Source organism: Petaurus breviceps, unplaced genomic scaffold (genome assembly GCF_028583685.1).
Source record: "Petaurus breviceps papuanus isolate PSGF00001 unplaced genomic scaffold, PetGlider_PUasm1.0 76, whole genome shotgun sequence".
In the NCBI taxonomy this organism is placed as follows: Eukaryota; Metazoa; Chordata; class Mammalia; order Diprotodontia; family Petauridae; genus Petaurus; species Petaurus breviceps.
In genome coordinates, this window is record NW_027186473.1 from 57,498,928 (window position 1) to 57,515,073 (window position 16,146).

The window sequence follows — 16,146 nt, forward strand, 5'->3', positions numbered from 1 at the left end:
AAACAGTGCATAATTTTAACCTTTTAGCATTAAAAAAGTATTTTTTTTTGCACATTATTCCACTGTCCTTCATAAACGCTATGCCTTAATATACATGTGAGACACCAAAGTCAGTAGACATTTATGCTGCTAAAGAAAGCTCCTCCAGGGCACTGAGTAAGAGTTACCCAGAGTCCTTAGTCCAACAGCCCTAGAAATTTCATTCTCCAGGAACCCATATCTCATCAGGGTGCTAATATAACCCAAGGCCATAGTCAAAAGCAGACATTCTACACTATATATTTATAAATATATTCATGATGTATGCACAGGATTTCTTACCAATACAGAGATTCTCCAAATGGTCTTAATTGCAAATAATAGCATATTAATTGCTTCAAGCCCCAAAACACACAAAAGTCTCCTCACTCATATTGGTGCCAAAAAAAAAAAAGATTAGTCTAATCATCCAGACTGAAAAAACAAAATGGATGGAATGCAAATATTGCTTAAATTACAATTTGCAGTACAAAGTAAAATATTAGTAGGTACATATCTGAATATATAAATTTGAATGGTTATATAGCAATATATTGTCTGAAAAGCAAGTAAAATTAACAAAATTGAAAACAAAAAAAAGAATGAATTAACTCAAAAACCAGGAATCGCTCTTTAAAACAGGAAGAAAAAAATGTCTTTCATATTTCATCTTCAAATTTTCAAGCCCTTCAGAGCCAGAGATTTTTTTTCTTTTATCCATTTCTTTTGTTAACAAGCATTTATTTTCTCTCCTTTTGCTTCTCCCTCTCCCCATTGAGAAAGTAAAAAAGAAAAACAAAACTTTTGTAACAAATATGCATAGTCAGACAAAATAAATTCCCTCAATGGCCATATCCAAAAGTGTTTATCTCATTCTGCATACAGTATTTATTCCATCACCTCTGCGAGGTCAGTAACATTCTTCATCATTGGTCCTCTGAAACCAGATACCATTTTCCTATGCCAGAAGTGTCCCATAAATTCTAGTCAACTAAATGCTACTCATGAAAAAATCCCCCATAACATTACCATGCACAGTAATGATGCAAATATCTTTTGCTGCTTTTATCAACCACACATAATCAATAAATGAGTTTAATTTTAATGTATGCTTGGTTTCTGATAATCTTGAGGCCCTATCCTCAACATTAGACAATTATTTAAAACTCACTATTAAAAAGAAAATCAGTAGAGATCACTTTTAACTGTTTTCTCATTCTAAACAAGAAGGTTGTCAGCATCTCTCTATTCTGATTGATTTGCTATGCCATACTACTGAAAGGAAAAGATAGTGACAACTATGAGCTTATCTAACTTTCTGTTTAAAAAAAAGAAAAAGTATGATTTATCCATTCTTGTCTCTTGTTCATGTTACATGAGACTAATTAAATTTTGCACAGCATTTGTGCATGTATACATAGTACTCAAATATGCATTGATAGCAGTCATCCAGAGCTTGAAAATCCATGTTTTAATTCTATCAGGAATCATGCAAATAATAATATGCTCCACATGAGTCACTATTCAATTTAACTGTCAACTTCAATACCTCATCAAGTATTTGCTAAGAACCTACTGTATACACAGAAGGTATGCAGAAATAAGAAATAGAGAATATGGTACATGTGCTCAAAGGCCTTAAAATTGAATTAGAGAGAGGCAAGATAAATGTTAACTAAATAATGTGTAATTTATAGACAGCAAAGTACTAACTGTGCATAAGAAATGAGGACTACCAAACAAAAGGTGAGCAGTATGGAGTGAGATTAATTGCAAGAGCTTAGGACTTGGAGTCAGAAAATCTAGGTTAAAATTCCAGTTCTAATTCTTATTAAGCAATGCAGTCATGGCCAGATAACTTCATCTCTCTCTGTCTCAGCTTCCTCACCCATTATAAAAAGAGTTAATAATGCTTCAACTACCTACTTCACAAAGCTGTGAGGAAAACACCACGCAAACTATATAAAACATTCAATACATAGTAAATAAATTTATTAAAAACCTACAGTGCAGGCACTGTGCTGGAGTTAGCTGCTAGAGCAGTGGATAGAGTGCTGGGCCTAGAGTCAGAAAGACCTCAGTTCAGATGCAGTTTCAGACACTTACTAGCTGTGTAACCTGGGACAAATCACTTAACCTCTGTTTGCCTCAGTTTCCTCAACTGTAAAATAAGGAAAATAATAGCACCTAACTCATGCAGTTACTGTGAGAATTAAACACAATATTATCTGTTGAAAAAAAAAAAAACACTTGAAATTGAGGAGATGCCCATCAATTGGCGAATGGCTCAACAAATTGTGGTTTGTAGTTATAATGAAATATTATGCCATAGGAAATGACAAGCAAAATGATTTCAGAAAAACCTGGAAAAACTTATATGAACTGATATAGAGTGTAGTGAGCAGAACGAGAACACTGCACTGCACACATTAAGAGCAATACTGTATGATCAACAACTATAGATGATTTAACTATTCTCAGCAATACAATGATGTAAAACAATCCCAAAAGACTCATGATGAAAAATGCTATACAAACAAATGCTGTACAAACAAAGCCAATGTAACCAAGATTAAGAGGGAAGTGGGAAATTGGGAAAGAATTTTTATAACCAATGTCTCTGATAAAGGTCTCATTTCTAAAATATATGGAGAATTGAGTCAAATCTATAAGAATACAAGTCATTCCCCAATTGATAAATGGTAAAAGGATATGAACAAGCACTTTTCAGAGGAAGAAATTAAATATATCTATAAGCATATGAAAAAAATGCTCTAAATCACTATTGATTAGAGAAATGCAAATCAAAACAACTCTGAGGTACCACGTCTCACCAGTCAGATCGGCTAAGATGACAAAAGAGGAAAATGATAAATGCTGGAGATTATGTGGAAAAATTGGAATACAAACACATTGCTGGTGGAGTTGTGAACTGATCCAACCTTTCTAGAGCACAATCTGGAATTATGCCCAAAGGGCTATAAGTAATTTCATATCCTTTGACCCAGCAATACTGCTTCTAGGGTTGTATCCCAAAGAGATCATAGAAGTGGAAGGAAGACCCATATGTACAAAAATATTTATAGCAGCTCTTTTTGTGGTGGCAAAGAATTGGAAATTAAGGGGATGCCCATCAATTGGAGAATGGCTAAACAAGTTGTGGTATATTAATGTAATGGAATACTACTGAGCCATAAGAAACGAAGAGCAGATGGACTTCACATCTACCTGGAGAGGCTTATATAAACTGATGCTGAGTGAGAAGAGCAGAACCAGGAAAAATTTGTACACGATTACAGATACAACGTATGTGTGATGACCAACTCTGATAGACCAGACTCTTCTCAGAAATGCAGGGCTATAAGTAAATTCCAAAAGACTCATGATGGAGAGAGATGTCTACATTCAGAGAAAGAATCAGAAAGAACAGAGTTTGAATGCAATTGAAGCAAATTACCTGTTCTCTTTCTTTTTCTTGTTTGGTTTGGTTTCCTCTTTCCCATTGTTCATTCCATCTGATACAATCCTTCTTTATAACCTGATCAATGTCTAATGTGGGGAACTGAATCTTGCAAACTCAAAGTAAACGAACAAATTAATAAAGACAAAAATAAAAAAAAATACTTATCACGGTCTCTGGCACATAATATGCACCTTATTGCCTTTCCTCCCTTGAAGGTATAGAACTGTCCATTAAGATATTTATTTATATATTTAGATAAAGAGATATACCCACATATGTGTGTAGTATGTATGTATGAAGCTATCATATATACACATATGTATATATGTGTGTGTGTGTGTATAAATACATGCTGTGAACTACAACTCTCTCCCCCTCTAGATGTCCTCACCTAATATTTCACCTCTAAAATTAAGGCCATCTATCGCGAGTTTCACAATCATTCCTCATATTTTCATCTTTTGTTCCTGTCTTAGAGAAGATGGTCTACCTCATTGCCAAGGCAAACCCCTCTACTTGAGGTCTTGATCCAATCACTTCATTCTCCTCTAGTAACCTGCTTCTTGATCACAACTCTTCTTCCCCCAATTTTCAATTTCTCTTTACCCAGTTACTCCAGGTGGCCTTCATTCTTTTTTTTTAAGATTTTAAATTATTTCATTTTTACATCACTGATTTCCACCATTCCTTGTCTTTCTCCCTCTCAAAGAGGCGTTACTTATAACAAAGAATTTAACAAAATTGAAAAAAAAATCATTAAAACCAATCAGAACACTGAAAAAAATCTGACATTACATATAAAGTTCCATACTCATGGACCCCCCCCCTTAGCAAAGGAGCAAAAGAAATTATTTTTCATATTTCTTTTACCAAGCTGGTTCTTTACACTATCCCAATATTCACTTTCTCTCAATATATTCTCTCAGTGATGGCATCAACACCTATAGATATAACTACTTCTCTATGTAAATGATGATCAAATCTACATATCTAGCCCTAATAGGTTCAGAAATTGGTGGGTGGACCTGACTCAGGCTGATACCCCATAGTTTAAATTTGATGCTGAGCCAAAATGAGTCTCTTGGTCATAAAAGCTAACAAATGGAGAACAATCATAAAATAAAGACTCAACAAGGAAAATGTAACATTTACCTAGGGTTGACATTAACCAACATACAGAATATAACAATATACAATAATATATATATGTATATTATAGCAATATACAGAATAACAATATACAGAAATAGATCTGGTCAGTTGGGCGGGCAGGCAGGGAGGTACAGTGACTTATAAAGCCTCCAGGACATCTACCTGGGTGGGCCTTTTTTTGCTTTTAGGTAACCAGGAAATGACATCAATATAGCCAAGTCCAAGAGACACCAGAAAGCAACTTAAAAGAAAGCCCAGTTCAAACTTAAGCATCTGGGTCAAATACATCCATGGAATAAGTTTTGTCACCTTTTAGAGGGACCTAGGAGATAATGGTCCTATATTATGGCCTTCTAACTGGTCTCCCTGTATCCAGTCTTTTCTCTCTCTAATCTATTCTCCACACAGCTGCCAAATTGATATTCCTAAAGCTTTTATTGGACTACATAACTCTCCTGCTCAAGAACTTTCAGTGGCTCCCTACTGTCTTCAAGGTAAACAATAAACTCCACCTTTTGGCATTAATGCATTTCCATAATCTGGCTCTAGCCTACCTTTGCAAATCAACTAATTGGACTCGTCTTTGCACTTTTCTCAGGGTGCTTCTAAACCTAAAATGCTAACCTTGACTACGTGCATCTCCTAGAACCCCTAAATCTTCTTCAAAACTCAAGTTTTTTATCCTTCAATAAGCTTTTCCTGATTTCCAGAGTTCTTAGTGATGGTCCCCACAAATCACAGTGTTATTGTCTATGTTTCTTGTAAACCTGTTTTATCTCCCTAGTAAAATAGAAGCTACTTGAGGGCTGGGACTATCTCTGGTATTTGTATCTATAGCACTCAATGCCTGACACATTTAACAGCACCTGTGATTTCATGAGTTTTGGGAGACCCATGAAAAGAAGTTCCTCTACCAAAAAAGAGCAACACCTACTCTTACACAGAGCTTCCTAGGGCACTATGAGGTTAAGTGACTTGCACAGGATTACATAACTAGTCAATATGTGACAAGAAGGACCTAACCTGAACCCAATTCTATCTGATTCTGTTGTGCTCTCTATAAAAGTTTGATTAACTGATTAAATTGATAAAAATGTTAGATTATCATACTAGGGCCAAGTTATAAGTTATAGCTGGAGACTACAAATGAAATTTTTTCCAACAATAGTACAAAGCACAGACTTGGGTATGTTGCACATAGCTTGATGGTTGGTGCAATCTAAGATAGAGGAGTAATAAAGCAGGTTAGGACCAATATATCAAACAATATAATTACAAAGGATTCTGAAGATGTAGCCTAATTTATCTATAGGTCAGAAATTACAGATAACTCTGTCTTCTAAATTAGAAATTAAAGAATACAACCTAGAAACTACTTCTAACACACATTTAGATATGTAACTGACAGAAACATTCCTTCCTCTTAAAAGCACTGGAAAATTTCAATAAAAAGAAGTCTTGGGTAGAAGCACGACCTTCCCGGCAACTCTGGCTTCTCCCCTCCCCAATCCATGTAAAAAGGGGACTCTAAACAAACTTTGGAGCTGCAGCACCCACAAAATGACACGGAGAAGCTAACCTCCAGCTGAGGACAGCCTGGCAGGCCAGCAGGAATCCAGCACAGCGCTCTGGGAGCCGAGCCCAGCGCCACGCGGAGGCTTTAGCCCCAGGGTGGGCCTGACCGGCCAGAGGGACTCCAGATCAGCATCAGCTGTGGCTGTTTCCAGATTTATCAACACATAGACACAAAGGACAAAGTGAGAGGTCAGTACAGTCTGGACTTTGGGACCAGTAAGTGGGAGTGCGTGGCTTTTACCCCCAGGGCGAAAAGCTGCTGAGCCACCAGCACAGCCAGCCAGCACCACATGGTGGCTTCAGCTCTTGGCCTGCAGAGTGTAGGGGGACCAAGCACCAGTCTGAGGGGTAATAGCTCTTGCTTTAACCTGCTTGGATCTGGATTGCAGTCTAGAGTGGAGGTTCTGGGGTATGGTCCAGCTAGCCAGAGCGTGTGGAGACCTCAGAGAGGGCACCCATCTAATACCTCTGGCAGCTGAGAAAACCCCAGCATTTGTGATGAAAGCTCCCCTGTCTGGTGGCAGAGTCCTACTGTGGCAAAAAGCCCATAAGTCAAGTAATTGAGTGGAAAATGAGCAGGCAAAGGAAACAAAGTAGACAGAAGATTCCAACAATACACTCCTATTTTGGGGACAAAAAGGAGCAAAGCATGGAACAGAAGGAAAGCAGTGAAGTCAGAACTCCTGCACCAAAAGCTTCAAAGGAAAATACAAGCTGGTTACAGGCCATAGAGGACCTTAAGAAAGATTTTGAAAACCAAATAAGAGAAGTGGAGGAAAAATTGGGAAGAGAAATGAGAACAATGCAAGAAAATTATGAAATGAGAGTCAACAGCCTGACTGAGGAAAATAATATCTTAAAAACCAGACTGACTCAAATGGCAAAGGAGAACCAAAAAGGCAATGAGGAGAAGAATGCCTTAAAAAGCCAAATTTGCCTGATGGAAAAAGAATCTCAAAAACTCAATGAGGAGAATCATTGCTTCAGAATTAGATTGGAGCAAATGGAAGCTAATGACTTTATGAGAAATCAAGATGCTGTTAAACAGATCGAAACAAATGAAAGAATAGAAGGCAATGTGAAATATCTCATGGGAAAAACCACTGACCTGGAAAATAGATCCAGGAGAGATAATTTAAAAATTATTGGACTGCCTGAAAGCCATGACCAAAGTAAGAACCTAGAAATCATCCTCCAGGAAGTTCTCAAAGAAAACTGCCCTGATGTTTTAGTACCAGAGGGCAAAATAGAGGTTGAAAGAATCCACCGATCACCTCTTGAAAAAGATCCCAAAAAGAAAACTCCCAGGAATATTATAGCAAGGTTCCAGAATTCCCAGATTAAGGAGAGAATATTACAAGCTGCCAGGAAGAAACAATTTGAATATTGTGGAAACACAATCAGGATAACCCAGGATCTGGCAGCTTCTACACTGAGGGATCGAAGGGCTTGGAATATGATATTCTGGAGGGCAAAGGAGCTGGGATTAAAATCAAGAGTCACCTATCCAGCAAAACTGAGTATCATGTTTCAGGGGAAAATATGGTCATTCAGTGGAATAGAGGACTTTCAAGCATTCTTGCTGAAAAAAACCAGAGTTGAATAGAAAATTTGACATTCAGATACAAGAAGCAAGAGAAGCATGAGAAGGGAAAAGGAATCATAAGGAACTTATCAAAGTTGAACTATTAACATTCCTACATGGAAAAACAATAATTGTAACTTATGAAACTTTTCTCAGTAGTTGAAGGGATTAGAAATATATATATTTGTCTATATATGAGGGTGTATGGGCATATGAATACATATGTGAATGTGTGTATATATGTTTACAGGTATACATAGATAGAGGGCACAGGTCCAATTTAAGAGGAAGGAATGATACTTAAAAGGTGAAATTAAGAGGTGAGAGGAATATAATGAGAGGAGATGGGGAGAGACAGATTGGGGAAAACTATCTCATACAGAAGAGGCAAGGGAAAATGGTTACAATGGAGGGGAAGAATAGGAAGCAAAAGGGAATGGGTCAACCTTATTCCTATTGAATTTGGCTTGAGGAGGGAGTGAAATACACACTAAATAGGGTATCTCACCCTCCAGGAGAATAGGGAGGGAAGGGGATGGAAGGGGGATGATAGAAGGGAGGGTAGGCTGGGGGAGAGGGAGGTTGGAAGCACTCACTTTTGAAAATAGACGGGATCAAAGAGGAGAATAGAGGGGGTGGGAGGTGAGATGAGAGGGAGGGAAGTGTACTCAGTCTTTTACAATGTATCTACTATGTTATTGTTCTGCATTAGCCACACATGTGCAATGTAGGGGTGGGTGACGGGGAACAAGGGGAATGAATCTGGAATTGAAAGTTTTGAAATCAAATATTCCAATATGTATATGTGTGTGTGTGTGTGTGTGTGTGTGTATACTATAATTAATACCATCTTACATGTAATTGGGAAATGGGATGTGCAGGCACTGAGGCATAGAGATCCACTGGAAAAGTGGAAAGGGTTAGGGGGGAAAATATGGGAGAGAGAAGACTGGAGGAAGGGATATCCTGTGGGACTGCTATTTTGGGGCGGTGGGTGGGGGAGAAATGGGGAGAAAATTTGTAACTCAAAATCTGGCGGAAACGGATGATGTAAATCCGAAGTTAATAAAGCATTAAAAAAAAAGTCTCCCATTAGCTGAAATGCCTTGTTTTTTCCACTTAAACCATGGAAATGAAACTTCCAGACCCCAAAGGATAAACAGATTTCATTTTGCCTCTGCAACAATATTGTTCATGTCTTCAAAGGGAAGGTTTCCATTTTGTTACGTGCCCTGGTGATCTTACTCAGAATGAAGCCTTTAAAGGTTCAACTATTAGAATAGTTAAAGAACTGTTAAGTCTGAGCTTTGGACATGGTTCTTTCCCAAACTGGTATGTGCTCAAAGGATATAAATAAGCAGTTTTCAAGGGAAAAAATCCAAGCTATGTATATCTACATTAAAAAATTCTCCACATCACTAAAGTAACTCTGAGGTTCTACCTCACACCAAATTGGCAAAGTTGACCCCCCAAAAATGGCAAATATTGGAGGGACTATAGGAAAAACAGGAACATTAATACTCTGTTGGTGGAAAAGTGACTTGGTCCAGCCATTCTAAAAAATAATTTGAAACTAATTCCCAAGTGTTACTAAAATATGCATTATCTTTTGAGCAAGTGATATCACTGCTTGGGTTCTATTCCCAAAGTGATCAAACAAAAGGAAAAGGACCCACACGTACAAAACTAGTTAAACATCTCTTTTTGTGGTGATAAAGAATTAGAAACTGAGGACAGGCCCACCAGTAGGAGAAGGGCTTCAACAAGTATGAATGTGATGGAATACTTCTGTGCTATAAGAAATTATGAAAGGGATAGTTCCAGAAAAACCTGGGAAGATTTATATGGACTGAGGCAAAATAAAGTGAGCAGAATCAAGAGAACAAATTACACAGTAACAGCAATACTGTGAAGATGATCAACTATGACTTAGCAACTGATCCACATAAAGAATCATCAAAATTACAAAGGATTCATGATGAAAAAATGTCATCCACTTCCAGAGGGATAACTGATGAACTCAGAGTGAACAATGAAGAACATTTTTTTCTCTTTATTTTCTTGGGTTTAGGCTGTGGTGGTTTTTGTTTGTTTGTTTGTTTGTTTGTTTTGCTTTTTGAGTTTTTTTGGTAATGGCTAATGTGAAAATTTGTTTTGCACGACTTCATGTTTGTTTTATATTTCTTCCTTTCTTAATGGGTAAAGGATGGGTGGGGAAGAAAGAGAATTTGGAATGCAAAATAAAATTGAGTTTTAAAAATTATATTTAGCATTTTAAAAATTAATTTAAATTAAAATTTGAAAGTCACATATTATTATAATATTATTGTTTCCTAAAGTTGCAAAGAAATCTGGGAAGACTTAGATGAACTGTTACAGAGTGAAATGAGCTGAACCCACAAACAGTTTGCAGACAGGTCTCGATTATTAGGAATAATGATCCCATGAAATAGTTGCATGTATCCAAATTCACACTATTCAAAGTTATGATTATGTAAAATATCATCATTGGTTTCAGTTCAATTGATAGATGAATTGCAAATTCATATAACATTGTATAAAGAACCAACTTTGAAAGACTTCATTTCGATCAATTTAAGGATGAGCCACAATTTCAAAGGACTGATAAAGAATGTTAAACACCAGTTGAAAGAAATAATGAATTCAAGGTACAGAATGAGACATACATTTTTAGACATGGCCAATGTGGGGATTTGTTTTGCTCAACTATAAAAATTTGTCACAAAGGTTTTTTTTTCCTTTGTTTTCCTTCTCAAGTGGGGAGGAGGGAGTGAGAGAGAAAGAAAAATAAGCTTGTCAACTGAGATAAAATAATTTTAAAGAGCAGTGGCTCTAAAGTCAAAGAATCTGGAATCAAATCCTACCTCTGATTATTACTACCCATGAATATTACTTCCTGCTCAGCATTTTCTGGAAAATTTCTATTATTCTTCCAAATCCCAAGAAAAATCAGTCAAGAAATCGGGGAACATTTTATAATTCTCCTGTGAGAATTAAAGGCTAATTAACATCAACATAGAGATATGCTGCTGGTTCAAAATAATAAACCAACATCTCAAAAGCAAGAGCAGAAAATGCTGACATAAAGAGTCAAAGTTTAAATAGACTTTTCTGGGATTGCATTCATGATCCAATCAGTCAGTCTTGCTTGCTTAACTGCTGCTATATTATAAATGTATGTTCATGGCCCTTTCTACTTCCAATGGAGAGTCATTATTGCAAATAAATGTTAATAAATTTATATGCATGATATAGTTTGTACAAATCCTGTGAGTGGCATTCCAAAGTAAATAAAACCTTAAATTAGGCATTTCAACACAATTCTATATAGTGCTATTAACCTAGCTATATGATTTGTTAATGTTCTATTATTATCTGAATACTACCCAATAAGGTTTGCTGGTTTTCAAACAATGTTTTAGCATTTTGATATTTGCTACAACTCTTTTAAATGCTACCTAAACTTAACATTTATTATTTGTTGAACACTTTTTAAACTATCTATAAAGAATGTTGAAAGTATTTCAAGAAAGGTAACTTTAAGGAATTTCAGTTCATTGCCAGATATTGCAAATCATTGTCACAGTATATTGGTTCATAATGATAAGATCATGCACTTATTATTATATCAAGCTAGATTTTTTTGTGGGCGTTTTTTTTTCAGAAAACCTCTAAAACTTCTAGCACAACCCTGTCACAGAAAAATGATTCACTACTCATTATTATTGGTCAATCATTATTTTAAAACACATAAATAAAATGTTATAAAAAATGTGGAATAACTAATAATCCTGAGAATTCCCAAGAATTCCTGGGAATTTTGCTAACTTGTTCTGGAATCCTAACAATTATTATCTGTCAATAATTTGGACACACAGACTGTTTGACTTTGGGCAGATGCCTTAACCTGTCTAGGCCTCTGATTCCTTACTTATAAAATGAGAGGGCCTATGGAGACCTTTCTGAAGTTTGTAATGAAAGCTTTCCTTTGATTATTTTTCTTTATATCCAAATGTAAAGAAAAAGTGTGGAAAAGACATAGGCATATCTAATATATAAAATATATGTAAGTATAATATGTACAAATGTTTTCTCCTGTCCAGAGTTGTATTTAAGACAGACTACTATAAAAGTATATATAAATAAAATAGTAAATAACATATATATATATACACATGTATGTGTACACATAGTATATGTTAAAATATAGATAAACTTAGGCTGTCTTCAAAATAGTTCTCAGAATTATGTAACTTCTATATGTATACTGTTACTAGTTTTCAGTAATGAGAGGTTTTCTCTGATTTCCTGGAATATCATGTTCAGATTTTTTTTATTTTCTAAATTTGGGGGTATATAAGTAAACCTGAGATTGCCATGTCCTGATATTTTTTCCAGGTCTGTCACTTGATTCTACATGCTCAATTCTCTAGATAGTTTTGCTTTTCTGAGCCACTAAAGAAAGTTAACTATTAGTTCTATTGATTTTTTTCATATTTTCAATGTTTACCATCTTCAGCATTTCCTCCCAATGTTATCTTAATTCTTACTTGAGTGCCTCCCTTCATTTAATTTTAACAAGCTCTTTTATTTGTTTTGTCATTTTCTTACCATAATTAATTCCTGATTAATTTCCTTAAATATGTGGGCAGCTAGGTGGCACAGTGAATAGAGCACCAGCCCTAGAGTCAGGAGGACCTGAGTTCAAAACCGGCCTCAGACACTTAATACAAAAACTAGCCATGTGACCTTGGGCAAGTCACAACCCCAAATGCCCTCCAAAAAAAAAAAAGCAAAAACAAAACAAAATTTCTTTAAATATGCCATATTTACTTGAGGACATCTCTTAGGTTATCTTGTACTTATTTTTATCTGAGTTGTTTCTAGTACTTGAGCTTTTTCAGTAGCTCCATAGCAATTTCTCAGACTGTATTTATTGTATGAATTTTTCTTCACTTTGCTCTTTTTCTGTACTTTGGTTTATTTTTATGTGTAATTTTTTTGACTTTTTTATTTTCTATGGTATTTTCCCTGTTGTTTAGTGGGTAAAGAAGAACATTAAGAAGAGGAAATTGAGGCTCAAAGAGAGGCTAAGTAGCTTGACCACAGTCACACAGATATTACATGATAAGATTGGATTAAAAACCTTATTCTTCCAACTCCAAGACCAGAATTCTGGGTGATGATACCCAATCACTACGACACACTGCCTCTCATATATTTGTTATATAGAAGAACAGCTAGTTACTATTCAGTTGTCAGTTCCTATGAGTTATAATTATTAACGGATTATCTATATCCTGTCAATACACAGAAAATCAATTTGTTCATTCTAACTCTGAATTAACTATTTCAGGCCACTAGGGCTGCATATAAAAGTTACCTTTTCTAAAGTCTTGAAAATCCACTAACATCCTACTCCAATGTCTCAACATGGAATAGACAGGATCCTGAATTTTCAAATACTATCAAAGGGGAATTTAGACTCTCACAGGTGCTATAGTAACCTGAAAAGTCTCCAAGTATGGGTCCACTCATAGAGTTTCTATTCTTCAAGGATTATCCTAGCTAAGTAAAAAGTTGGTCAACTGGTAAAGAGCTTTTTTGGCCATAGCATTTTATGAAACTACTTAGTAAGGGTGTGGAAGGGTTTTGATCTATGTCGGTGATGAGAGAATCCATGTAGTGAAATAACATGGCTTTTGAAATATTGAAGTAATATCCTGAATTTTATAGGCCTACCTAAAAAGAAAACATAGCTTGCCATTACTCCTTGATAGTAAGATCACGTCTGTAAATTTCTTCACATTTGGCATTGACACTTTTGTTGGCAGGCTACACCAGGATGTTGTAGACTAAATAAAGAAAAAGCTACCTTCTTGGCCAGAGGTAAAGAAAGACTGAGGTACAGGTTCTAATGGGTAAGCATGCATCGTTACAACTCAATGAGTGACCAAAAATAACACCTTCTAAAACTGTCAATACTGCTTCTAAAAGCTTTTAAGAAAAGGTACAGGTAAATCCTTTTTAGAATCTTTCATTAACATTTTCTAAGTTTTAGATAACTCAACCAAAGGAGGCAGCAAATTTATCTAGAATGTTATTCCCATGTCTACAGTAACCTGGATTTCTAAGTCATTTTTCAGCTATAAAGGAGGATGGTACATTTGAAGAGTTCTACTGGTTTTCCTTTAGTTATGATTCCATATACAGTACATAGAACACGAAGTCCTACATTTCAGTTTAATTTCTTAAACTCTCTGAACCTCAGTTTCTTTGTCTGTAAAATAGGGATCTAGACCTGTGACTTCACTAGTATAGAGAACTCTCTACTGAGGGGATTCCCTCTACCAGTTCTCTGCAACTTTCGGTTGTCAGAGAGTAATCTAGGGCACTGAGAAGTTAAGTGACAACCAGCACGTGTCAGAAATGGGCTTCAAACTTAGATTTTCCTGGCTCAGAAGCCAGTTCTTCATCCACTATCCCATGCTGCCTCTCATTTGAAAAAAAATTGGGATAATGATATCTGTAGTACTTCACAGGATTGTCATGAGGATCAAATTTGACAATGTAAATAAAGCACTTTGTAAATCTTAAAGCACAACTGTCAGCTTCTTTCTTTCCTAAAGTAAAGGCAAGAGAATGAGACAATTAAGCTGGGCTTTGTTGCTATTACTTTTCAAGCTTTCTTTAAAAGGATTAAATTGCAAGTAGATTTACTCAGAATATCTACTTGGTATCTATACTAAATCAACAGTGTAGGCAAACATCTTGGGGAGAAATTTGTGCTACATACTATTCTTTTTTCCTAAAATGTATAATATGTATCTACACATCTTTTCTAACAACTCATCACAAGGACACTAACAAATGCAGATGATTCCCAAAGCTTTTCATAACTGTGAAGCAGAAATACATTTTTTTTAATCTACAGAGTTAAGTGTGAAGCTATCCAAAATCGTAAGTATTGATAAAACAGTCCCAGCACATTTTAAAACTAAACTCTAGATGTAAAGCATATTATAAAATGTGTATTCTATATAAAATCAAGCAACATTACTGCTTATTATATTAATATATTATATATCATATTGTCATTTAAAGCATATTACAAAAGGTACCATAATCAGGCAACATTATTGGGAAGAAGGCAGTATAAGTAATTCAGTATAAAGTAGAACAATCCTACATTTGAAGGAAAAAATTACCTCCTAAAAAAAAATACCCCCCACAAATTACAAAATAGTTCAACAGAAATGTCTTCTATTTGCAGTAATTTACTATCAATTTTATCAACTGGGAAAAAAAAATGAATTCCTGGTTTCTTTTCTCTGATCAGCCAACATATCATAAATATGCAACATTGCTACTTGAATAATTTTCAGATGTAAAGAGTATTTAATGTTAAACTGTCCCTTACTCTGACAAAATAGGTTTGCTTCTATTTCTCTAGGACAATATTGGAATTTTTTTTTAATAAAAGAAAATAGTCTCAGACATCTAAATGGAAAACTAAACTTTTGACAAAACAAAGGTTAGAATCTCAAAATAGTGAGAAAATCTTTGTCTTAATATAAGTTAGGTCTTAGGAAGCCTTTAAAAAAAAGGTAAACTATAAAAGGAGAACCCTAAAAAAATACATGTAAACACCTAGAGTGAAAGATACAGTCAATACAGATAAATCTTTGACATACTTTGACATTTTAAAATACTCTCTAAGGTGAAATGCTGCATAATGAACCTTATTTTCCCACTAGTGAACGAGAGACGTATCTGAGAAATTGACCCCAAAACAATGAAATTACACTTAAGAATTCGGCATACTTTAAAGTATATTTGCAAATGAAACATGTTATAAAAATATGTATATACATTCCAAATAGCAGCAATATAGAAAACATTAAAATAAAGTTTCCAGAAACTGTAATCATTATTTGAGTAATAAGACATGGTAGTATCAAGTCTTAATCTTATGTGACTAACTTACTTGCTTCAAACCCACTTTCAATACTTCCAATTTTAGAAATAAGGTGATTGCTTTAGTTTTAATGTGTTTGGAATGTTGTGTGATTTTATCCTATTATTATTTAAAAGCTTCTTTTCAGAGAAATTTGGCCTCAGAACACATGTTGTTACTGAGATTTTCATTACAGTATTAGACCAATAATCTCCAATTTTCAGGTGATGTATTTTTGTTCGTTCCATATTACCTATTAAAATGACAAATTAAAAGCAACAGCAGGTACAAATTTTCATCATGGTACCTATACAGTCAACATTTTGCATCATGTATTCAGATTTACTTTAAGACATGAGTATCTATGACTACACT

General features: G+C 35.2%; 1 protein-coding gene across 5 annotated transcripts in view; it reads right to left on the minus strand.

Moving 5' to 3' along the window:
• The window catches only part of FBXW7 (F-box and WD repeat domain containing 7), a 290,838-nt gene that overhangs the window by 267,313 nt on the left and 7,379 nt on the right, over positions 1-16,146 (minus strand). The window lies entirely within an intron of this gene.